The 26,458-nt window shown below is 33.4% G+C and overlaps 1 long non-coding RNA gene across 2 annotated transcripts in view; it reads right to left on the bottom strand.

Moving 5' to 3' along the window:
- Positions 1–26,458, bottom strand: part of LOC105477903 (uncharacterized) — a 185,569-nt gene that overhangs the window by 107,669 nt on the left and 51,442 nt on the right. For both annotated transcript variants that reach the window (XR_011625378.1, XR_011625379.1), the window contains exon 4: positions 16,268–16,327. This is a non-coding gene — a long non-coding RNA (uncharacterized lncRNA). The remainder of the gene's footprint in view (positions 1–16,267; positions 16,328–26,458) is intronic.

The following is a 26,458-nucleotide window of genomic DNA, read 5'->3' as shown; positions in this document are numbered from 1 at the left end:
TTTATTGAACTTTGTTTCCTAAAAACAGAAAATTAGTTATCAAACAGTTTCTGTTGATCAGGAAAGAACTCCTTGAGGGGGAAGAAAGAGAATTATGAAAGCATAAAATGCATATATCGTTTCAATCAAATACTGCAGATTAAGTAAATACATAAACTCACAGTAGTCTAGCATGTAATTACAAGCCCTAGCCCCAGTTTTTATCTAGCTGACGAATTGTATGTTTCCCACCCAGAAGCCCTAAAATCAACCACTTTTGTTTCCTTCTTATGCAATTTTTTGCTCCTAGCTTCTCTTCAAATTTTTGCAGAAATTTGAAGAGAAGCTAGAGTATATTTGAAGATTTCTGTATGGAAATCTTATAAAATCTTAAAAACCACCTAGTGAAATCTTTTCATTTCCTCTGGAAAATGTACAGCTGTATAATTTTGGGTGCTACACATATAACTATCTATTTTTTCTGTGTTTCTTTTGCAATATTTATGTCTCCATACCTCTGTGCTAACATATATTATTAGTGGGACTATCAGAATATAGAAACCCAGTTAATCGCATTAAGCTCTCCAATGTTGTTTGAGTCTTATTATTGCTGTATAAATCAGAAAAGTTAGAATAATAATAGTTACCATTTTTATTGTTATTATTATGGTTTAAGTACTATATTACTTAATGTTAAAAGGAAATATTTAACTCACCAATCTTTTAAGTTATGTACTATTTTGACCTCTTTTTATGGACGATAAAACTAAAGCAAAGAGAAGATATATAACTTACCTAAGTACATAAAAAATTCAGAACCTATCCATCTAGTTGTGTGGCCTGCCCTTTTCATCACTTTTCTATGTTCTTTTTAGAAATTTGGAATTTACATCACTCAAACCCCAGATTTTACAGACGTTGAACTGGAAGTCCAAGAAATGTATATAAGTTTCCTGAGATCTTCTTTGGAAATCCATTCTGCCTTCTTGAATTTCTGATCTTTCTTTGCATAAGAGTAAATAATGAAATAGATTTTGTTAAGTTTAGTAAGAACACTGAAAATTATTTTTATGTATATGTAATAGCAAGTAAATTTCTCCAAACATGGTTGAGATGAGAAACTTGTTGAGTAACGCATATTGCAATTGTGGTAAAAACTCCTTATAGCACACATTAATCACTACAAAATCTTTGATTTGTCAAACTAATAACCTACAGATGTTTTGTAGCAGAAGTGAAAGCCAAAGCAAGATAAACAAAATTTATATGAATTTAAATTTGAAATAAAATTTGTATAAAAATACAAAAGAGAAATTAAATGGAGTTATAGCATATTCTATAATTTCAGTTATTTCCAAAATCATTAAAAATGTTTGATAAATACTAGTGTATTTTAGCACATTAACAACATCTACTAAAATTTAGTAAATATTTTTTGTCAGAAATTCATCAATTGCTATATTTGCATATATTACTTTTATTTTATATTTTAATTTTTTTTCAGAGACAGAATCTTGCTCTGTCATGCAGTAATGAGAGCACTCACTTGAACTCCTAGGCTTGAGTGATACTCACACCTCAGCCTCCTAAGTAGCCAAGACTACAGGCATGTGCCATCAGACCCAGCTAAATTTTTTTTTTTTTAGTTTTTTTAGAGACAGAGTCTTGCTATGTTGCCCAACTGGTCTCATACTCCTGGCATCAAGGAATAGTCACATTTTCACCTCCAAAAGCACTGGGATTACAAGCATGAACCCACTGGGTCCATCCCTCACATACTACCTTTAAACAATTATTCCTATACTGATTTTTCTCTATCTTCAATAAGGACTTAAAAACCAAATATTTATATATGTGCTTACAATATCCCACATGTAAAAAAAGGACTACAGAATAAGAGAAAATGAAAATAAATAAAAATTACTTCCGTAGTTATGAAGGTACTTACATATGGAGGATTTTTTTTTTAATTAATCGAAAGAAAGTTGTGAAACAGAAACAATAAAATAAAAATGAAAGTAATTAAACAAGACGCAAACAAATGGAAAGACATCCCATGATCACGAACTCAGAGAATTAATATTGTCAAAATGGCCTGTCTGTTTGCAGTGATCTACAGATTTAATGTGATTTTTATCAAAATACCGATGATATACTTCACAGAAATAGAAAAAAAAATCCTAAAATTTATCCTGAACTCTACAATACTTGAAATAGCCAAAGTGGTCCTGAGCTAAAAAGAACAAAGCTGGAAGCCTCACACTGTCTGACATTATAATATACTATGACACTATAGTAACAAAAATAGTATGGTACGGGTTTAAAAACAGACAGACCACAGGAAGAGAATAGAGAATGAAGAAATAAATCCACATATTAGCAGTCAGTCAGTTTTCAGTAAAAGTACCAAGAGCATATAATAGAGGAAAAAAACAACCTCTTCAATAAATTATGCTGGAAAACTAGATGCCCATTTGCAGAAGAAGGAAACTAAACTCCTAAATATTACCATAAAAAAACAATGCAAAATAGATTAAAAACTTAAATTTAACATCTGAAACTATAAAACTACTATGAGAAAACGTAGGGGAAACACTTCCGGGAGTTGGTCTAGGTGATGATTTTATGGCTAAGTGTTCAGAAGCAGAGGCAATAAAAACAAAAATAGATTAGTGGAACTACATTAAACTGAAAACTTTCCACACAGCAAAGGAAGCAATCAACAGAATGAAGAGACAACCTATACAATGGGAGAAAGTACTTGAAAAAAAATTCATTGTACAAGGGACTAATATCTGGTATATACAAGGAGCTCAAACAATTCAATAGCAATGAAACAGATAATTCAATTTAAAAGTGGGCAAGCAAACTGAATATATATTTCTCAAAAGAAGACATAAATATGGCCAACAAATATATATAAAATTTCTCAGCATCACTAATCATCAGATAAGTGCAAGTCAAAATGCCAATGAGATATCATCTTACCTTAAAAGACAAAAAAAAAAAATGCTAGCAAGGATGTGGAGAAAAGGAAATTCTTATACAATATTATCGGTAATGGAAATTAATACAGCCATTGTGGAAAACAGTATGGAGGTGTCTCAAATAATTAAAAATAGAACTGCCATACAATCCAACAATCCCACTACTGGGTATTTATCCAAAGGAAAGGAAATCAGTAAACCTGCACCCCCTTGTTTATTGCAGCATTATTCCCAATAGCTAAGATATGGAATCAATGTACATGTCCATCAGAAGATGAATGGATAAAGAAAATGTGGTATACATACACAAATAAATACTATTCATCCATCAAAAAGATAAAAAAATCTGTTATTTGTGGAAATATGGATAAGCTTGCTTAACATTATGTTAAGCAAAACAAGTCAGGCAGAGAAAGATAAATTCTGCATGTTCTCATTTATGTGGGAACTAAAAAAAAAAAAATGAGCTTATGGAAGCAGAGAGTAGAATTTGGGTATTAGAGCCTGGGAAGAATAGAGGGGAGGGGAGGATAGGGAGAGGTTGGCTAACAGATACAAAATTACAGGTACATAGGAGGAATGAGTTCTAGTGCTCTGAACCACTGAAGGGTAAATATGGTTAACTAATTTATTGTATACTTTCAAAAAGCTAGGAGAAGAGATTTTAATGTTCACAACACAAGTAAATGGTAAATGTTTGAGGTGATGGATATGTTAATTACTCTAATTTGATCAATTGTACATTATATGTAAGTATTATAATAACACTCTTTGTATGTGATAAATATGTAAAATTATTATGTGTCAACTAAAAATAAAAGGGGAAATGCATAAAAAAAAGGAATTTTTAAAAAGAAAGTTGTAAAAAATACCTTGGTAGGTAGATAGATTTTTATTTATATTACATTGAACATAATATATATAGATATTTATATGTATCTATACAAAGACAACACAATTGGCTATGCTATTTGTGACAATGATGAAAGTTGTGATTTTATGTGTTATTATACATTTTAAATTTCTTATATAGTTTATTAAAATTAAAGATTAAGCACAGATGAAGTTCTTGTACAATATAGGTTGATACCTTACTTAAATCTGAGGTGGTGACATTTCGCAGACATTTTATTCAAAGTAATTAATTGCATCATTCATTAGGAACTGCTTTTCCAGAACAGAAGTTAACTGCATGGACTGAACCAATAGAAGACTAAAATATTCCTTTTATGACTTTTTGTTCAAAACGTTGTTGATCTTTTGTTTTATTTTTCAGAGTCAAGAAAACTTTTGAGCTATTGACAGCTTGTAACAATTGAGTACAGTGTACTACTGTGAACAAAATTTGGAGCATATTTGTTACTCTACCTGATTTCTCCAGAATTTGGAAACTATTTGTGAGTATTCTTAACTTATGGCAATACAGTTATTTGCATAAGTGCAATAAGAATGTTTTCTTTTACAATGGGACACATTAGAGAAACTGTTTATTTTACCAAGGCTTTGACTGGAATGGCATGCTTTCCTTTTAAGAAGTCAAACTTGACTTATAGAGCCAATAAAATCCCCTTGGGGAAAACTGTCCTCCTATCTTGTCTACACAGTCCCTGTACAGGTTCCTGACTTATGATAAGTAAAGAATACCACTTTCTGACAGGCTTAGGAGCCCCAAGTTATCTTGGGATCTCAAGAGGAGAGGAATTTAACTAACTCATACAGGTATTTGGTGGTTCAAACTCATGACTGGGCTCAAGGTTTTATTTTTAAAAATCTGATCTAAAATCTCTTTTTTGGAAAAAAAATAGGAAAATTATTCTTGCTGCACTTTATACAAATAATCAGGTCAAATAAAATACTAAAGCTTATTTTGCAAACAAATCATTCCTACTGTGATTTTTCTTTACTAAACATTGGCGACTGAAGAGGTTAAAGTTATGTTTCAGGAATGGCGGTACACTTGTCTAGTCTTGTAAGTTGTTTTTGAGTTTTTTCTGCAATTTAGACTGACTCTGCTTATTCCTGTGAACCAACTGGTGATCTCTGGCTGCTGCTCAGAGGGATACATAATGTAAAAATCTGAATCAACATTCTAATTCTGAGCACATATTGGAATCAGCTAGTGACCCTATATCAGCTTGGTTCCAACAGTTGCCCAGTTCATGGAAAGCCTGCTTACTTAGTTTACTCGAGATAATTTCACTTATTTTGCCTTACTGTTGTGGAATATATTGCTGTCGTACTCTTTGTATAGGAATGCAGGATAAGTTTACTGAATTTTTCTTAAATTGAACACTTATTAATCTTTCAGATATCTCCTTTTATGAGAACTCAAGAGTCATGAATGTCCTTACCATACTGATGCTTTCTGATTGAGCTCCTCTCTACCCTGAATACAAGAGTTCCTAATAGTCAGGTAGGAATATCATTGCCCTTATTCAACATGAAGAAGTTATAAAAGATGAAACTTTGTCCCTCCACAACCCTAGGATTAAGGGTTCCCTTGTAAAAGGGAGGGGGGAATATGTCAGGGATGTTTGAAGCAGTGCAATTTCATCTTGAATAGGGGCTGGGTAAAGTAAGGCTGAGATCTACTGGACTGCATTCCCAGGAGGTTAGGCATTCTTAGTCACAGGATAAAATATTAGGCTGGCGCAAGATACAGGTCACAAAGACCTTGCTGATAAAACAGGTTGAGGCAAAACAACTGGCCAAATCTCACCAAAACCAAGATCGTGACAAAACTGACCTCTGGTCATCCTCAGTGCTCATTATACACTAATTACAATGCATTCTCATGGTAAAGGACACTCTCATCAGTGCTATGACAGTTTATAAATGCCACGTCGATGTCAGAAAGTTACCCTATATGACCTCAAAAGGGGAGAAACCCTCAAATCCAGGAATTTCCCGCCGCTTTCCCAGAAAACTGATGAATAATCCACCCCTTGTTTAGCATATAAGAAATAACCAGAAAAACAGCTAACCAGTAGCCCTCAGGGCTGCTCTGCCTATGGAGTAGCCATTCTTTTATTCCTTTATTTTCTTAAGAAACTTACTCTCACTTTAAAAAAGGAACTGCTTTACATCAAAATTACTACATCTTGGGTATAGTAAATAACTGCCATAGACAGTTAAATTTTGTGCTTGATGAATTAAATGAACAAACTGCAGTCTACTTTCTTACATATAGATTTTTTAAATGTTTAGTCATGTTTGATGCACAAGAAATGTTTGAAAATATTGACTAAAAGTTTTTAAAACTTTTTGAGTGACATTGCATAAACACTTAATTATTTTTGTGCAAAAATGTTCACACATATGTATAACTCAATTTGGTAGTTATTAACAGTGAGGCTGAGCTTTAAAAATCTCATTAGCCCAAATAACAGTTGGCTCACATTCCAATTTTAACACTGTTTTCCAGAAATGAAAATAATGTTCCAAAATACACACTTACAGTCATGCAGTTGAGACTATTTTTAAGACATCTTTTGAGGTTCTCTATTAATAAAAAGGTCTAAGTACATGGTTACTTTACATTGTACTTGTGGAAATCATATTTTACCAAAGAGATTATTCTATTTGCATTTTCCACTTAAATACATATTATGGAGAATATTCTAGGGTCGGGGGGGTGAGAAACAATACTGATAAAGTCTAAATAAGTCAGTGTCTGAGTGTCTTTGACTCACAGTAGTTTGATATGGTCTAGGATATATGTGTGTAGAAAAGCATATGCAGAGACATACTAATTCACACAGACACAGTGGCATACAGAGGCTTAGAAGTTCAGTCAGAGATATGTCGGTTTTGCTCCCACGGAGTACTGTTGTCCTCTGTGTCTGCCTTAGATATTCACTCACTGCTGACTTTTCTGAGTGACCATTCTCTTCCCTGTATTTTTGGGGGACTCTTAATGTTGTTAGTTTGTTTATTAGTTTGAGATCCTAGAAAAGCTAAAGGTTAGAAGAAAAGTTAGACAAGAAATAGACGAGCCCTCACAGAAAAAAAAGCCTTATGTGGAATCAAGTAAGTATCTGATTATATTAAGTAATCCATAATAACTAGTTTCCCAAGATAATGCAATACAGAAATTAAAACTAACATAATCAAGAGATTTTAATTTGTTTACCATTTTTGTTTGCAGTGTCAGTCATTGAATCAAAAATTTCATAATTTTTGGCAGATGAGGAGGAAAGAATGCGTGACATACTAAAAACAAAGAGAACTAACAAAAATTAGAAATCGATTCACAAAAAGTCTAGCTATATTAAAAACTGACTTTATTACAAATGGAATATTAGGAATTATATATATATATATAAGGAATTGATATATCTATAAGAGATATTTAAATATTACATTGGATATTCTAGATATCCTTTGGATACATTAAAAATTGGCTTGCAAATAACTATGCTTAATATACTTGAAGACTTAGAAGGCAAGATTGTGAATTCTGGCAGAGCACAGGATCTAGAAAAAAGGACAGGAGGTGGAGACAGAATGAATAGTAAACAGAATATTTGAAGAGACAATGATGAAATTTTTCTCAAAATTGAAGAAAAAATATAGCCAGTGATTAAAGACATATCATGAACTGCCATATAGGATGAAGTTAAAAAATCACATGTAGAAGCATCGTAGTTAACCTAGGGAAAACAAAAAGGAAGAAAACATTCTTAAAATAATTAAGAGAAAAGGAGATATTGTATCATCTAAAGGGCAAAAATAAAAACTTGTTAAAGGAAAATTAATCTGATATGGATAGCTAGAAATTATCATAAATTATACACAATGACAAAATATTGATATGTTTGGGAATTAGGCAAGAATGCTAGAAGTCACCACATCTTTTTGGAATTAGCGAAGGATGCTAGAGGTCACCACATCTGTTCAATATTGCCTTTGAGGTCACAGTCAGTGCAAGAAGGGAAAACAAATCTTAAAGACATAAAGATTTGAAGTAAACAATAAGCCTACCAGTATTTGTAAACTAACATATTCATTTTGTAGAAAATGTGAACGAATCTACAAATAATTCAACAAGAGCACTGAACTCAAGGTTCATGTGGAAAATAATAATATTAATATATTTCAGTCAAAAATATAAAAAATAAAATTTGAAAATGCGAAAATAGTTTCAAAATGAACAAATATATAGGAATACATGCAAAACACATCATACAAACTGTAAAAAATTAAAATATTAATTGAAGAAATATATTGTATTCCTAAATTAAAAGAATAACATAAAAATATGAATGCTCTTAAATTCATCTAAAAATCCATTGCAGTTTCATTTAAAATCTTATCAGGAATGTGGAATAATATTCTGAAAATAAATTGAAATCCAAAAGACATAATATAGGCAAAACAATCTTGTCAAAAAAGGACAAAATGGATAACATATTCTACCATTTATCAAGATTGTTGTAAAGCTGCAGTGATTAAGGTAGTGTTATTTTGCCACACCGATACACAATAGACCAAAGCAGAGTGTTCAGAGGGAGATTATACATATATGGACATGTATTTAAGACAAAGGTGGCATTTTAGAGTACTGGGGAAAGAGATAATTTTTAAATAAATGGTTCTGGATTAATTCCCATAAATGAAAATAGAATAATTAGCTTACATTGAAATACATCAACAGAGTTTTGTTGGCATACCTTTCAACTTCTGTAAAGAGATTATTTGCAGCACGTATAATAAAGAAGAGAGTGACCTGGAAAATACGAGTAAATTCTACATCTTAATAAGAAAATGAGAGACAACTAAATAAAAAATGGGCAAAAAGATTTGGATAGGAATTTTAAAAAACAGGAAAGATATAAAAGTAGTTACCCCGTGAAAATGTGGTTAATTTAAAATGCAATATCATTACTACAATGAGATACTCTTCATCAAAATGGCTGAGTTATTTATTTATTTTTTTTTTTAAGACAATGCAAGGATGTGGAGCAGCTTACCTCTCAAATGCTGTTGATGAAAGGATAAATCAGTGCAAAAATACTTTGAAAACCTTTTTGGCATTACCTAAAATATATGAACATATGTAGTGCAGCATATATATACTCCTAACTGTGAACGTAACAGAAATACATACATATGTACACCAACTGTGATGCTCTGAAGTGTTCTTCACAATATTATAATAGCCAAAATTTAGAGAACATCTGAATTTCCATCGAATGTAGAGTGAATAAATACATTGTTATGTTCAAAAAATATATATAGTAATGTAAACTAAATAATGCTATAGACATGTATAAATATCACATATATTCTTAAATAGTACAACTGTAATATTAACTGAAAAATTTATTGAGCAAAATTTACTTTTTGTAGAGGTAAAAAAAAATCTGTGGTTAGTAGTTACAATGATGGCTCTTTTCAGAAAGGCAAATGTAGAAACTGGAGTCTTCCTGAAGTAATGGGGAGTCTTCAGTGGTGCTGGAAATCATGTTTTTTTGATGTGATGGTGGTTACCATGGTATGTTCAGTTTATGATAATTCATTAATATGTGCACTTAGGACTTGATAACTTAATAGTCCCACCAATCATTCCATCCTCTAGCTCATTATGACCTATATAGCAGTAGGAGAAAAAAGAAAAAAAATCGTGGGGTATTGCCTATTTCATCTCTGACTATTTAGCCCTTATCCCTCCACATTAGGAGTTGTTATAAGATCTATTAACTTTATTAACCAAGTTTTGGGCACTGTGCTGAGTTAGCAATTATATGACAATTGTGATAAGGCCCAATTTTTTTTGTCTGTTTGTTTGTTTTGTTTTGTTTTTTACACAGAGTCTCGCTGTTACCCAGGCTGGAGTGCAGTGGCACAACCTTGGCTCACTGCAACCTCTGCCTCCCAGGTTCAAATGATTTCTACTGTCTCAGCCTCTTGAGAAGCTGGAATTACAGGTGCGTATCACCAAGCCTGGTTAATTTTGTTTGTTTGTTTGTTTGTTTGTTTTGTACTTTTAGTAGAGACGGGATTTTTGCCATGTTGGCCAGGTTGGTCTTGAGTTCCTGACCTCATGTGATCTGCCAGCCTCAGCCTTCCAAAGTGCTCAGATTACAGGCATGAGCCACAGCGCCCAGCCTTGTTCTTATTCCATTAAGTCTAGTTTGGATATAGTTTTACATGATTTCAGAGACACTGGCTTAGGACAGTTCTTCTGTTTCAGTATATGTGAAGTTGTATTTATTTATTTTGTCTGGTTTCCTAGAAACCTGCACTTACTCTTCCTTCTTTTTTACTACTAGGAAGACTTTGCATAGATCAAGTTATATAATTGAAATTGCACCTCCATTTTTAAGGCTAGAAAAATATGTTTAAAATGAATGCAACAAGCCCACAACTCTTTGTAAATAATTGTATTTATTATGTTTTTAATTGATTTAAGTATTTATTTGATAAAAGTTAAAGTCTCTTACAAATGATATTTATTTAGAATTCCATTATTTTTTAGCACTGGAAACAGCCACCAAAACAAGTCAAGTCTTTGAGCTCACTTAAACTAGTATCACAAGCAGAAATATTATTTTTAGTTTAGTAATTTGCTTTCATAACTCATAATATAGTCAAATTGGAAATGGGGGAGTATGCCTGAAGTAAAGACAATGAAAAAGCAACAGGTCAAAGAGATATAAAGAATACAATCACACATGAGACTTCAATATGTCTTGCAAATTGATTTTTAAAATTTGATAAAAATTGCTCCCCTAGAAATACAGCTGCTTGGATACTGGTAAGCAAATTACTACCTTTTTTCTTGAAGTTTGATTAAATGTACATATAAAAATTTAGTACTTCAAATATTAGACCAAGAGAAAAAAATAAACTTGTCTTTCAACTAAAAAAAAAAAAAAAAATTTTACAAATACAGTTGACTCTTGAATAACATGAGTTTTAACTGTGCAATATGTGAATTTGTTTAAATACATACTTAGGCCCTCCTACATCCTCAACCAAACATGGATCAAAAGTACAATATTGACGGAATGGAGGACCAACTTTTCCTATGTGTGGATTTGAAGGGCCAACTGAGTGGCTTAAGTATGCGTGGATTTTGGTATCCATGGGAAGTCCTGGAAAATAATCCCTCATAGATACTTAGAGACGACTGTAATGGAAACAAATGATTCATTTTAATGAAGATTCCTAAAATCGTGAATAAGAAAATAAATGTAATAGAACTGACTACATTTAAATGTAGAATAGGTTTATTAAAAGTATTAACTATAATTATGTAACCAAATCAATAAAATAATTAAATATAAAAATATAACATTTCAGAGAATATTATGGAAGACTGTAGTAATAAAGATTTCATTGAAGTTGGTTAGTAAAATAAGTATATACAACCAATTTTTTCCAAAAAATGTAAAATATCATTAAAATCAATCATCATGAAAAAATGGAAAAATGTTTCTTTAAAAATTATTTTCCAATAAACTTGGAATCTATAAAGTTTCAAAGGTGAATATTTTCATATAGTTAGGGAATAGAAACATATGCAGACATATATGCTTGAGAAATCCCCAATTAACTTTACAAAGAATCAAACTCTGATAGCAAAAAGTTGATAAATATAAGAAAACATGAAAGTTTAATGTTAATAAGAGATTCTTTTATCATTGTAATACAGGCTTCCAAGAAACACTGTTTTACTCTCCCTACTTTATGGAAATCGCTAATCAAAAAATTTTAAAAAGAAATACATCTAAATAAATAATGATTAATTCATAAAATGAAATAACATGCAGACATTACACATTTAAAAAAATAAGGTAAAAGGGGGCTTATGTTAAATTAAATATTATTTAGTCTGAAGTTATCATACACTGAGTAACAAAATAGTAGTTCTACATGTATTATATTTGATCTTAATAATAATACTACTATTTAAGATTTATTTTTCCTATTTGAGAACTCAAGGAAAGATATATTAGATAACTCGACCAAGTTCTTTAAATGAATGGATGAGACAGGTCTTGGATCTAGGCCTGATGGTCTCCAAAAGGTATGATCAGCCTCATTGCTTCCATACTTTGATTTATCTTATTAAGTGGAATGATATAAAATAAATTATATTTATGAATAATGTCAACTATGTTCATATTTCCCCAAAAACACCCCAACAATTAAAATTATGCACATTTATCACTGAGTGGTAGAATTACAAAGTATTTTTAAATTTATATATGCTTCCATATTTGATGAATAAAATTGCTTTTTAAAAAATATATGCTTTTATAATTACAAAAATAATTGCCTTTACTTCCATAGAGCATCTTCAAGATATCACTCTCTCTCTCTCTCTCTCTCTCTCTCTGTCTCTGTCTCTTTCTTTCTCTCACATGTATTAAACTTGAGTTGTCATTTTTGGGTTTTAAAAGTTTTGGGTTTTGAAAGTTTTGGCTTAATTGTGAGTTAGGAGAGGAGACATTTTTTTAAATTGCTTAATTCTATATCCTTACAACTCTAAAGAAAAAGAAAAAAAAAGAAAATCAAAGCTAACAAGAAATCATTTCATTAATTAATAAATAGCAGAGTTTTAAAGTCTTTTAAAATTGAACCACGAAGCATTTGAGCTACCAGAGACCTTGGAAGGTCATGAAGTTCACCTTCTACAATGCTACGGAGACCATTATAGCAATATCTCAGGCATATTGTCATCCACTCTCCATTTGAATGCTTCCAGTGACAGGTTGCTCAAGAATATCTGAGAACATAGCCCATACTTATGATGAACAGTTATAGTTATGAAGAAATTTCTCCTTATTCTGAGAAAATCTCCTCCTTTCTTATATCAGAGTATAATTGTTTTTCCAGAATCACAGTCTATCAAATTTTATTTAGATACTCAATATCCCTTTCCAAAAATCTTTCCATGTTTAATGACTTCAAAATATTCTCATTTGAAAGAACTTCCAGACCCTCAATATTCTGATCACTCATCTGGGAACATTTTTACGCACTTGTCAATGTCCTTCTCAATGCCAAGAACTGAAAATGACACTCAAGATGATGTATGATTAATCACAAAACAGTAGAACTAGTTCCTTTTTTAATTCTGAACACCACATTTCTATTAATAAAACCTAATAATGCATTAGCTGTCTTTTGACAGCCATGTCACACTGTTGACTCTCAGCGAAATCACAGTTATTATAACTTCTAGCTAGTTTACATATGAACAGTGGTTAAATCCGACTTCATGAAGGCAGACATTTTAAGCTTAAGGAAAAAAAAGTAAGAATAATGTGACAATTTCTCAGAAGCAAACCAATCAACTGTGAGTAACCTCGGTGGCGTTATTTTAAAAAAAGAAAAGAGACGATCGTAACTTCAAAGATAATGCTAGATATATCAGTAGCTTTTTCCTCACTTTACAGGGAGAACAAGTATATGTAGACTTCTGTACAAGGTAACAATAGATGCATTTTCTTGTCTTTTGAATAGCATTAACATGATATATCATTATCACTCTTTATGTTTACTTTTAACCTACCTGAGTTTTATGTTTAATTCTTTTGTAGAGAACTCACTTATCTATTCCAAGAATTTTTGTCTTTTAACTGCTATTTTTAGACCACTCACATTTACAGTCCTCATTAATAGAGTCAGATTAGTATCTACCATGTTATAATTGTTTTCTCTTTCCTGCATTTCTCATTTCTATTTTAAATATTTTTCTTACCTAGTTTTAAATGAGAGTTTAATCTGACTTAATGGTATCTCTCCTCTTAACAAGCCATTTATGGTTCTTTTAATTTTGTTTTCTCTTGAGTCTACGATATCCCTATTAAAATAATTTGTCTGCTTTCAAATACACTATATGACTTTATATATAGTACAAGTACCTCATAACAATGTAGCTCCAATTTCTCCCTCCTATCCATTTTTTCACTGCCATCATTTATCCATCTATATGTCATAATTACCCAATATATTGTTCTTATTATTGCTTTAACCAGTTATATTGTAGATAAATGTAAAGTGAGAAAAAGTATAAAGAGTATATTTTACCTTCAAATTTTCCCTCTAAAACTCTTTCTTTGTTGATGTGGATTCTAATTTCTGATCTATTCAATTTTTCTTATCCCTGACATACTTCTTTTAACATTACTTGCAGAGTAAATCTGCTAGTGACTAATTCCCCAAGTTTTGTTTGAATGAGGAAAGTCTTTCTCATTCACTTCAGCGGGATAATTTTACAGGATATAGAATTCTAGATTTTTGTTGTTTTTGTTTTGTTTACTTTCAACACTTTAATATTTCACTGTATCTTTTTTTTTTTTTCATGGTTTCTCAAGAGAAGTCTGATGTAATTATTGTCCTTGTTACTCTATAGATAAGATATTCTCTTCTTCCCTGACCACCTTCAAGTTTTCTCTTGTCTTTGGTTTTCTACAGGTTGAATATAACTTGCCTAGGTGCCGTGTGTGTGTGTGTGTGTATTTTGTATTTATTCTATGTTGGAGCTTGTGAAGCACATGAAGTCTGCATGTTCTGTTAACTCTAACTTCAGTGAAAGTGATAAAAGTAGCAAACCCATAACATTTATTGTGTGCTACTACATGTTAGGCACTAATAGACATAGATAGGTAGAGATATAGATAAAAATATAGACATGGATATTGATTTATAAATTGATATGTATTTGTACATATATATATACACACACACATACACACACACACACATCTGTTTATGTGTATAGCCTCTTTTAATCATTACAATAACTCTTTTAGGTAGTTACTTATCTCTGTTTCATAAATGTAGAAATGGAAGCCTAAAATAGTATAACTTGTGCAAGTTCACAGAGCACAGCCCAAATTCAAACCCAAGCGATCAAATTTTAGATTTTGTGCTGCATAGCCACCATATTTTATTGCTTATGTAACTGAGTAAGGTTTTAGTTTTACACCAGTAGTGGAAGCTGTGGCTGAGTACTATCCACAGATCAGCACCACAGAAGAATTTTTGCCGATATTGATGCAACTGAGATTAAATTTAAAGACAGATTAGTGTAGAATGACCCTTCTATGGAAAAGCAGTATAGCTACAAATTCAAGGAAAGAGACTCTGATAGCAATTATCTGACACCGCCTAACTCAGAGGTTTAAGTTTAAGCTTTAGAGATCTTTGGAGACACCCATTTCTCCTTATCACAGGAAATTGATGAGATTTAGGTCCCCATGCCTCAAGACGTTTTGATTGCTAGTTGTTATTCTTCCACTGAGAGTCATCTTGAACAGAGAACATTCCTACTAAGCCTTGCTCCTTTAGGGAGCACTCACATCAAACCAAGAAAACAGAGACTAAGACATTTCTGCAATTCCAACTTCTTTCTCACTTCTCTCAGGCTCCTGAATATCAGTAATAATAAAGCAAGATTATGGTAAATATTATTTTTCCATTTATTCTCCTATAAGTTTAAAATATTCAATGTACACAAATCTCTTATTCAACTATAAGCCAAAATTAGGCAAGCACAATCTACCTTATGCAAGGGGTTAAACGTGAAAAATCATTACTTTCATGAGGAAATATGGCAGTTCACAGAAACTGAAATTTTTAAAACAAAACTTTATTTCTGAAATACAATTATTGCTAAAAAAATTTTTAGAAAATGACCCCTGCGTATTATTAAAGTGTTTTCTGTTGAAAATAAAAATTTGAGCTCATATACTTAAAATCCATATAAATGACCAAATAAATTCAATAGGAAAAATTATCTATTTCAGCAGAAGCCAGAGAATATCATCTAAATATTGACATTTCAAGAAACTGGATATAAATGAAACCAAAGTGAGATATGAAACAATCCAGTGAGGAGAATAAGAAATCTGCCTAAAAATGAATTTTGAAACTAAGGGTAAAATGCAAGAGCATAACTAATGATTGTTCATAATGTATCTTAGATAAAATGCCAACTCAAGCTAGGGGTATGGGTGTGACAGCGGGGGGGCGGGGGGGGGTTGCGGATATGCTGCTAAAATTTAGGTTTTGAAATCCAAGTTTTACTCCAGAACACTAGTTCCTTAGAAGGAAGACCTTTCAAACTCAGAGTAGTGTCACCCAGAGTATCTTTTCTTAACACTGATCAAGTTGTTTTTCTGCTATTTGTTAAGTTAATGACAGAAGCTCATGTCCTTCAGAACAGGGCTCGAGAAGTTGGATGTCAAGGTGTATGTGTTTGAATCTGTTGCATCTGAATATGTAACAATTGTTCCAAGCACCCATTTGGATAGACTGAATTCGACTATAAGTAGCATACTTACAGTTTGCACTTACTATGAACAGCATTCTGAATAAATCTTCAGCCTTACCAAGGATGCTTCCTTTAAAGACAATTAGAGATGGATTTTTGCATTATTTGGTTTGACTTGCTATAGTACTTGAAAGACAAAATATTTTGCAAGTATTCTCCCTGCCTATGTATATCCTGTCTTACTCAGTGCAAATTATAAAAGCCATAGACAGATGAAAAATCATTCAATATTTTCTGTTGCTTATCCAAGATGAAGATTGACAAAAACCACATCACTTCCAAATTCTTTGCAATTATAGACCCTTTCCTAACAGAGAAAGTGGGTTGATTTGGGAGTATAAAGAGAGAGCCTAACTCCCAATGCAATACCTCCCCACTTCCCCCTCCCCATGATAGGCCCCAGTGTGTGATGTTCCCCTTCCTGAGTCCAAGTGATCTCATTGTTCAGTTCCCACCTATGAGTGAGCACATGCGGTGTTTTTTATACCTGATGTAAATGACGAGTTGATGGGTGCTGACGAGTTGATGGGTGCAGCACACCAACATGGCACAAGTATACATATGTAACAAACCTGCATGTTATGCACATGTACCCTAGAACTTAAAGTATAATAATAATAATAATAATAAAATACAAAAAAAAGAGAGAGCCTAATACGTGAAATCTTAACAAATATCTTTCTTTGAGAAGAACTTACCCAAAGCTGTGAAAAATCTTTCCTAATATTCATGTTTTAAAAATGTGATTTCAAAGATAATTGCACTTATATAAATTATATAAAATTAATTTAGAAATTATAGATAAATACTGAGAGAAGTGAGAAAAAATCATAGCTATTTAAACACATAATTGCTGAGAAGAAAAATTCAATGGAATTATGCAAACAAAACTTTACAGAGGCGATGAAGATCTACATGGTAAATCATTTCAGAATATAAAGAAGAATGATAAGATGATAGAAACTATGAGTATGAAAATTCTATGTACTTTCTATTCTCCAAAGAGAAATGTATTCTAAAAAAGAATTATATACTCTAAAAAAAGCAATTATAAATTTAAAAAATTTCTATTAATTTTTTAATTTAATTAAATAATTGAATTTAATATTTTGTGTTAATTTAATTTTAAAATGTCAGTTGAAAAGTTGTTTTGGAAAAATAGAAGTGAAGAGTAAAATATTATAAAACTAGATTTGTTGAGTCATTTCTTTAATATGTTTATTAGTCTTAACGATAATATAAAAATGAATTAATAATGAAAAAATAGTATTCTCAAGTAAACTCTCAGAATTTCTCTGAGGTTGTCAAGATTATGTGACATGGTGTGTCTAATGCACTGATTCAAATACCTAGTACATAATACTTTCTCAACAAGTGATAAATTATCTTATAGTAATTATTATAATCATTATTATTACTACAGGATTGTCAACCTTTATCTCAAGCCACAGACAAGGAGAAAATATTCACAATGCATATATCTGGAAAGGATTTATGCTCAGAATATATGAAGAACACCCACAAGTCAATAATAATAAGCAAGTAATCCACTAATAGTAAGCAAAAATACTTGTACAGACAATTCACATGTAAAGATGTATCAATGGCCAATAATTACATTAAAAGATGTTGAATATCATGAGCCATCAGAGAAATGCAAATTAGGACCACAAACACATGAAACTGCAAGCAGCCAAAAATGGATAAATCAAGAGTGACAACAATAAATGTAAGTGAGGTTATGGAATGACCTCTTATATTGATGATAAAAGGGTAAAATGGTATAATGAAATTTGAAAGAAAGTTTGCATTTTCTTATCAAATTAAACATGCATTTATTCTGCAACCACGCAATTCTATTTCTAGTTACTTTTCCAAGGGAAATTAGGATGTAGGCCTACAAAAGACTTATAAAAATACGTTCACAGCAACTTCATTTACAATACAAAAAACTGACAATAACCCAGAGTTCCATCAGCAATACATGCACACATTTTAGTATATTTGTTTAATAGAATACTACTTAATGATAAAAAGAAAGAAACACAACATGAATGAATTTTTAAAACATTCTAAAGAGAAGAAAAAGCTGGACACAAAAGAAAAACACATACTAAATAATCCCGTATATATGAACTTCTAGAACAGATCAGTGGTTGTTCTGTGCAGGAAGAGGCAGTAAGAAACTTTTGAGTGTAATAAACATGTTTTTATTTTGAAAAGCATGGGGCTTATATTTGTGTATGCATTTGAAAAATGTATGAAGTTGTAAAATTAAGATTAGTCCATTGCACTGTATGTAAATGTAAATTTTACAAAAAGCAAATCAGTGATAAGTTTGATGTTTGGAAACAAACATTAAACAACATTGAGTAGGTTTCCTTTTATAGTGATGTATTAGTCCATTCTCATGCTGCTATGGAGAAATATCCGAGACAGGGTAAGTTATGAAGAGAAGAGTTTAATTGACTCACAGTTCTGAGTAAATGGGGAGGCCTCAGGCAACTTACAATCATGGTGGTGGAAGGCACCTCCCTCTTCACAGGGTGGCAGGAGAGAGAAGTGCTGAGCAAAGGTGGGGAAAGCCCCTTAGAAAACCATCAGATCTCATGAGAACTCACTCACTACCATGAGAACAGCTAGGGATAATCGTGCCCATCATTCAGTTATCTCCCACAACACGTGGAGATTATGGAAACTACAATTCAAGATGAGATTTGGACATGGAAACAGCAAGCCAAACCATATCTAGTGGTATCTTTAAAAATTCTGAAACTATTTTTTATCGACTTAAGGAAATAAATAAGCTCTTGAAAATCATAGGAACCAGATTTCTCACAGTTCCAACACAATGTTACCAATGGAAAGGCAGAAGACTAGAATGTACCCTGTGGTGTTTGTTTGATATCAGAGATAATGTATCAATATGCAATCATGGTTTCAATGTATGTAAACTATGTGTCTGTATTGTAGCTCTCTGCAGAAAGGGTCTAGAAATAATAACAAGTACCATTAAACTTACCTACTAGTTGCTTATTACATGCCATATTTCACTAATAAGAACAAGGATTCCTTGGAGAAAATGCTGATTTCAGATTTGGAAGTGAGAGCAAGTAAAAGATGGGCCTGAAATAACTTGTTGCATCAGAAAATAAGAAAGTGCTAGATCTTAGTCTGTTCAGGCTGCTATAACAAAATATCGTGGACTGAGTATAACAACAGACACTTATTTCTTCTACTTCTGGAGGTGGAGAAGTCCAAGTTCAAGGTGCCATCCAATTTGGATCCTGGTGAGAGTCCTATTCCTTCTCTTTCCTCTCTGTGTCTTCAATGGTCTTCAGTGGTGGAGACAGAGAGTTCCAGTTTGTCTTCCACTTTTAGTAAGGACACTAATCCCATCATGGGACCCCACCTCATGACCCAAACTAAATTACCTTGCAAAGACCCCTGGCTCCAAATGTCATGCAATTGGGAGTTAAAACTTTAACATATAAATTTAGGGGTGGGAACATAAACTTTCAGTTCATAACATGCTTCCAAAATATTATAGAAATATAAAAAGGATGTAAATATTATCACAAAGGGGGTTCCACTGGCTAAATCTGTGATAATTCAATCATCAAAATAAATCATTATACTAATGAATTATAACCCAGTTTAAGAAATAGGAATCCATGATATAAATAAATGCACAAATAAGCAAGTAAATGAGGAAACTGTACTGTAGAATTTTAACATATATAGATATAGAATTAGATGACGTTAGAAAACCATCAAAAGATGTTAAAATGGGTATGTGAAAGTTTAAAAAAATGAAGGCCAGAACACTTTTACATAGTCTCAAAACATCTCCTTACAAATTATTTAATACAGGAAGAAAAAACCATAAGATTACATGAGCAACTTGATAATATCCACCTTAAGCAATCACCATTGCTGGGACAAATTGATATCATGTTTCTCCAGATAGAATATAATTTCTGTGATATTCTTGTCAAAATGCATGACCTAAATCAAATAATAAAGAAATATAAAATAGCCCAGGGTGGTGGCTCACGCCTGTAATCCCAGCACGTTGGGAGGCCCAGGTGGGTGGATCATGAGGTCAGGAGTTCAAGACCAGACTGGCCTAAATGGTGAAACTCTGTCTCTACTAAAAATACAAAAATTAGCCAGGCATGGTGGCACGTGCCTATAATCTCAGCTACTCGGGAGACTCAGGCAAAAGAATCACTTGAACCTGGGAGGCAGAGGTTGCAGTGGGCCAACACAGTGCTGCACTCCAGTCTGGGTGACAGAATGAGATTCCATCTCAAAAAAAAAAAAAAAAAGGCATATAAAATAAACCAAGTTGAGGCTTAATGTACAAAGTAATTAGCCTGTACTCTTCAACATGATAGGTTAAAGAAAGACAGAACAGCTGAGTAATATTCTAGATTAAAAGAAGCTGAAGAGTCATAAGGGTTAAAATGAATTTTGAGATCATGGATTGCATCTTTGACTAAACAAAAAAAAAAAGCTGTAAAGGAAATTATTGATACAATTGATGCAATCTGAATACTGGTTAGAGTTGTGGATAATATTTATCAATATCAAATCTCCTTATTTTGATAATTGTACTGTTGTCATGTAAAAGAATATTCCTGTTGTTCAGAAACTTCCTGATATGTTTAGGGGTAGTGAGAAACAATGTCTCTAAATTATTTTTATAAGATTCAGAAAAATAAAAATTCCATACATATTTTAGAAGGTAGCCTCCAGAAAGGGCTCCCATGATCCCTGCCTCGAGGTATTTCATGGGCTGGATTTTGGAGACTTGCTTTTCAGGACTAGAAGGCAGAGGGATGGTATGTGTTTTCAAGAGAGTTTGTAAGAGTCAGTGTAGCCTTACCATCTCGCAGACTTTCAGGATCTTCAGGCTACACTCTGCAGACATATTGAGTACAATCTTAAGAGAGATCCTAAGTGAGACATCCAGCTGAGTTGCTCCCTGATTCCAATCCTTGCAAATGGTGTGGTAGGTTGAAAGGTGTTTGTTTTATGTTGCCAGGTTTTGGAGTGATTTACTACCCAATAATGAATATATACTATATGTTTCTTTTTGTATGAAATCCTAAGCTAGATAAAACTAAATGATACTGAAATGTACAACACTGCTAAGTTTTGAAAGTAATCTGTTAAACTACAATTGATAACTACTACCAATAGACATAAAGTGAAAGGGAGAGAATAAAAGAGAGGGAGGGGGAGAGAGAGAGAGAGAGAGAGAGGAGACAATGATAAAGCAAACTGAAGAAAATGTAAAAATTAGTGAATCTTGGTAAAATATGTATGGGTGTTCTCTTACTATTATTGCATAGTTTTTGTAAGTTTGTATTTATAAGGAAACAAAAACAGTAACAAATAAGAACAAGTAAATAATGTCATGGTCAATTCACACAAATGATATTGGGCATATAATTGTTCACCAAATGGTAGCAGTTATCGTCATCATTAATACCATTACTAAACTGATGTGAGTCTCATGTAGCAATAGATATAATAAAGGAAAAATTGATAAAACAACTCTATAATTTTCAGAAAACCTACTGTCAAAATAAAAGGTAGGGTACTGTCTATTTCCAAAAGCTGATGAAAGATGTAAAACATTAAACTTTTTAAATTTTTAATTGTGACTACATAGTAGGTGTACATATTTATGGGGCACATGAGAGTTTTTATATAGGCATACAATACATAATAATCACATCATGGAAAATAGGATATCTGTCTCCTCAAGCATTTATCCTTTGTGTTACAAAAAATCCAAATATACTCTTTCAGTTATTATAAAATGTACAACCAAATTATTTTGACTCTAGTCACTGATATAGTTTGGCTGTGTCCCCACCTAAATCTCATCTTGTAGCTCCCATCATTCCCATGTGTTGTGGGAGGGACCTGGAGAGAGGTTACTGAATCATAGTGGTGGGCCTTTCTCATGCCATTCTCATGAGAGTGAATGGGTCTCATGAGATCTGATGATTTTAAAAATGGGAGTTTCTCCACACAAGCTCTCTTTTTGCCTGCTGCCATCCACATGTAAGATGTGACTTGCTCCACTTTGCCTTCCACCATGATTGTGAGGCATCCTCAGCCATGTGAAACTGTAAGTCCAATAAACCTCTTTCTTTTGTAAATTGCCCAGTTTTGAGTATGTCTTTATCAGCAGTGTGAAAAAGCACGAATACAGTAAATTGGTACCAATACAGTGGGATGCTGCTGAAGATACCAAATGATGTGAGAGCGACTTTTTAACTGGGTAACAGGCAGAGGTTGGAACAGTTTGGAGGGCTCAGAAGAAGACAGGAAAATGTGGAACAGTGTGGAACTTCTTCGAGACTTGTTGAATGACTTTGCCCAAAATACTGATAGAGATATGGACAATAAAGTCCAGGCTGAAGTGTCCTCAGGTGGAAATGAGAAACCTGTTGGGAACTGGAGCAAAAATGACTCTTGTTATGTTTTAGCAGAGATTAGTGGCATTTTGCCCCTGCCCTAGAGATTTGTGTAACTTTGAACTTGAGAGAGATGATTTAGGATATCTGACAGAAAAAATGTCTAAGAAGCAAAGCATTCAAGATATGACTTGGGAGCTGTTAAAGGCATTCAGTTTTATAAGGGAAGCAGAGCATAAAAGTTCACAAAATTTGCTGCCTGACAATGTGATAGAAACGAAAATCCCATTTTCTGAGGATAAATTCAAGCTGGTTGCAGAAATTTGCATAAGTAAAGAGGAGTCAAATGTTAATCACCAAGACAACGGAGAAAATATCTCCAGGGCATGCCAGAGGTCTTCATGGCAGCCCCTCCCATCACAGGCCCAGAGGCCTAGGAAGAAAAGGTGGTTTTCTGAGTCAGACCCAGGGTTCCTGTGCTATGTGCAACTTAGGGACTTGGTGCCCTGTGTCCAAGCCACTCCCATGACGACTGAAAGGGGCCAACATAGAGCTCGGGCCGTGGGGCTTCAAAGGGTGCAAGCCCCAAGCCTTGGCGGCCTCCATATGGTGTTGAGCCTGTGGGTACACAAAAGTCAATCATTGAGGTTTAGGAACCTCCACTTAGATTTCAGACAATGTATAGAAATTCCTGGACGTCCAGGCAGAAGTTTGCTATAGGGGCAGTGTCCTCATGGAGAACCTCTGCTAGGGTAGTGTGGACAGGAAATGTGGGTTGGGAGCTCCCACACAGAGTCCCTACTGGGGCACTGCCTAATGGAGCTGTGAGAAGAGTGCCACCATCCTTTAGACACGAGAGTGGTAGATCCACCTACAGCTTGCACCATGCACACAGAAAAGCCACAGACACTGAACACCAGTCCATGAAGTCAGCCAGCAGGGAGCCTGTACCCTGCAAAGCCACAAGGGTCGAGCTGCTCAAGGCTATGGCAACCCACCTCTTGCATCAGCATGACTTGGATGTGAGACATGGAGTCAAAGGATATCATTTTGGAGCTTTAAAATTTTCACTGCCCCACTGGACTTCAGATTTGCATGGGGCCTGTAGTCCCTTTATGGGGGCCAATTTCTCCCATTTGGAATGGCTGTATTACCCAATGCCTATACCCCCATTGTATCTAGGCAGTAACTAAATTGCTTTTGGTTTTACAGGCTCATAGGCAAGAGACTTTGGACTGTGGAATTTTGACTTAATGCTGAAATGAGTTGAGATTTTAGGGGATTGTTGGGAAGGCATGATTGGTTTTGAAATGTGAAGATATGAGATTTGGGAGGGACCAGGGGTGGAATGATATGGTGTGGCTCTGTGTCCTCACCCAAATTTCATCTTGTGGTTCCCACAATTCTCATGTGTTGTGAGAGGGACTGAGTGGGAAATTATTGAATCATAGGGGTAGTTCTTTTTCGTGTTGTTCTCCTGATACTGAATGGGTCTCACGAGACCTGATGGTTTTAAAAATGGGATTTTCTTTGCACAAGCTCTCTGTGCCTGCCGCTATCCACATAAGATGTGACTTGCTCCTCCTTGCCTTCTGCTATGATTGTCAGGCCTTCCCAGTCATGTGAAACTGTAATTTCAATAAACCTCTTTCTTTTGTAAATTGCCCTGTCTTGGGTATGTCTTTATTAGCGATGTGGAAATCGACAAATGCAGTCACCCTGTTTTGACTGTAGTCAGCCTGTTGTGCCGTAAAATAGGTCTTATTCATCAATTCTATTTTCTGTACCCACTAGGCATCCCTACCTGTCCCCCACTGCCACTACACTTCCCATCCTTCTATCATCCTTCTACCATCTATCTCCATGAATTCAATAATTTTGAATTTTAGACCACACTAATAAGTGAGAACATGCAAATTTTGTCTTCTGTGCCTGACTCATTTCACCTAACATAATAACCTCCAGTTCTGTTCATGTAGTTGCAAGTTACAGGCTCTCATTCTTTTTATGGTTGAATAGTACTACATTGTATAAATGTACCATGTTTTATTTATCCATCCATCTGTTAGTGGACACTTGAGTTGCTTCCAAATCTTGGCTATTGTGAATAGTGTTGTAACACGCATGGGAATGCAGATATCTCTTTGATATACTTATTTCCTTTCTTTTGGATATATATCCAGCAGTAGAATTGCTGGACCATATGGTAGTTCTATTTTTAGATTTTTATGAAACCTCCAACCTGTTCTCCATTGTAATTGTACTAATTTACATTCCCACCAACAGTGTACCAAGGTTCCCTTTTCTCCACATCTTCTTCACCAATCGTTATTGCCTGTCTTTTGGATGAAAGCAATTTTAACAGGAGTAAGATGATATCCTATTGTAGTTTTGATTTGCCTTTCTTTGATGATTCAATGATTTTGACACTTTATTATATGCCTGTTTGTAATTTATGTCTTCTTTTGATAAACGTCTATTCAAATCTTTTGTACATTGTTAAATTGGATTATTAGATTTTTTTTTTCTATTTCTATAGAGTTATTTGAGCTCTGTATATATTCTGGGTATTAATCCCTCGTCAGATGGGTAATTTGAAAATATTTTCTCCCATTCTGGAGGTTTTCTCTTTACCTTGTTTGTTGTTTCCTTTGCTGTGTTGAAGCTTTTTAAAGTAATGTGATCCCATTTGTCTCTTTTTGCTGTGGTTGCCTGTGCTTGTGGGGTATTATTCAAGAAATTTTTGCTCAGTCTAATATCCTACAGCTTCCCCAATGTTTTCTCTTAGTTGTTTTATATCATGAGGTCTTAAATTTAAGTCTTTAGTTTTAATTTTGTATATGGCATGAGAAGGGGGTCTAGTTTTATTCTTCTGCATATGGATATCCAGTTTTCCAAGCACTATTATTGAAGAGACTGTGTTTTCCCTAGTGTATGTTTTTGGTGAGTTTGTTGAAAATTAGTTCACTGTAGGTGTGTAGATTTTCTGGGTTCTCTGTTCTGTTCCATTAGTGTATGTGTCTATTTTTATGCCAGTAGCATTCTTTTTTGGTTACTATAGCTCCGTAGTATAAATTGAAGTCAGGTAATGTGATTCCTCCAATTTTGTTCTTTTTATTTAGGCTAGCTTTGGCTGTTCTGTGATTTTTTTTGTGTGTAGTCCCATATAAAGTTTGGAATTTTTTTTCTATTTTTGTGAGGCATGTCATTGGTATTTGACAGTGATGACATGAAATCTGTAGATTGTTTTGGGTAGTGTGGACAATTTGACTATATTGATTCTTCCAATTATGAACATAAAATATATTTCTTTTTTTATGTCCTCCTCAATTTTTTTTTTCACAGTTTTTATTGTAGAGAGCTTTCACTCCTTTAGCTAAGTTAATTCCTAGATATTTAATTTTATGTGTGGCTATTTTAAATGGGACTACTTTTTAAATTCATTTTTGGATTTTTCACCGTTGGTAAGGAAATGTCACTGATCTTTGTATGTTGTTTTTGTGTCAGCAACTTAACTAAATTTTTTTTATCAGTTCTGATAGTTTTCTCATGCAGTGTTTAGGTTTTTGAAAATATAATATCATATCATGTGCAAACAAGGGTAATTTTACTTTTTTTCTTTCCAATTTAGATGCCAGTATTTCTTTCTTTGTCTAATTTCTCTAGCTGGGACCTCCAGTACTGTGACATTTCACAGTGGTAATAGTGGGCATAATTGTCTTGTTCCAGATCTTAGAGGAAAGGCTCTTAGCTTTTTCCCATTT

The sequence above is a fragment of the Macaca nemestrina genome, chromosome 7, assembly GCF_043159975.1.
Source record: "Macaca nemestrina isolate mMacNem1 chromosome 7, mMacNem.hap1, whole genome shotgun sequence".
Lineage (NCBI taxonomy): Eukaryota > Metazoa > Chordata > Mammalia > Primates > Cercopithecidae > Macaca > Macaca nemestrina.
This window is presented reverse-complemented; position numbering and strand designations above follow the sequence as displayed.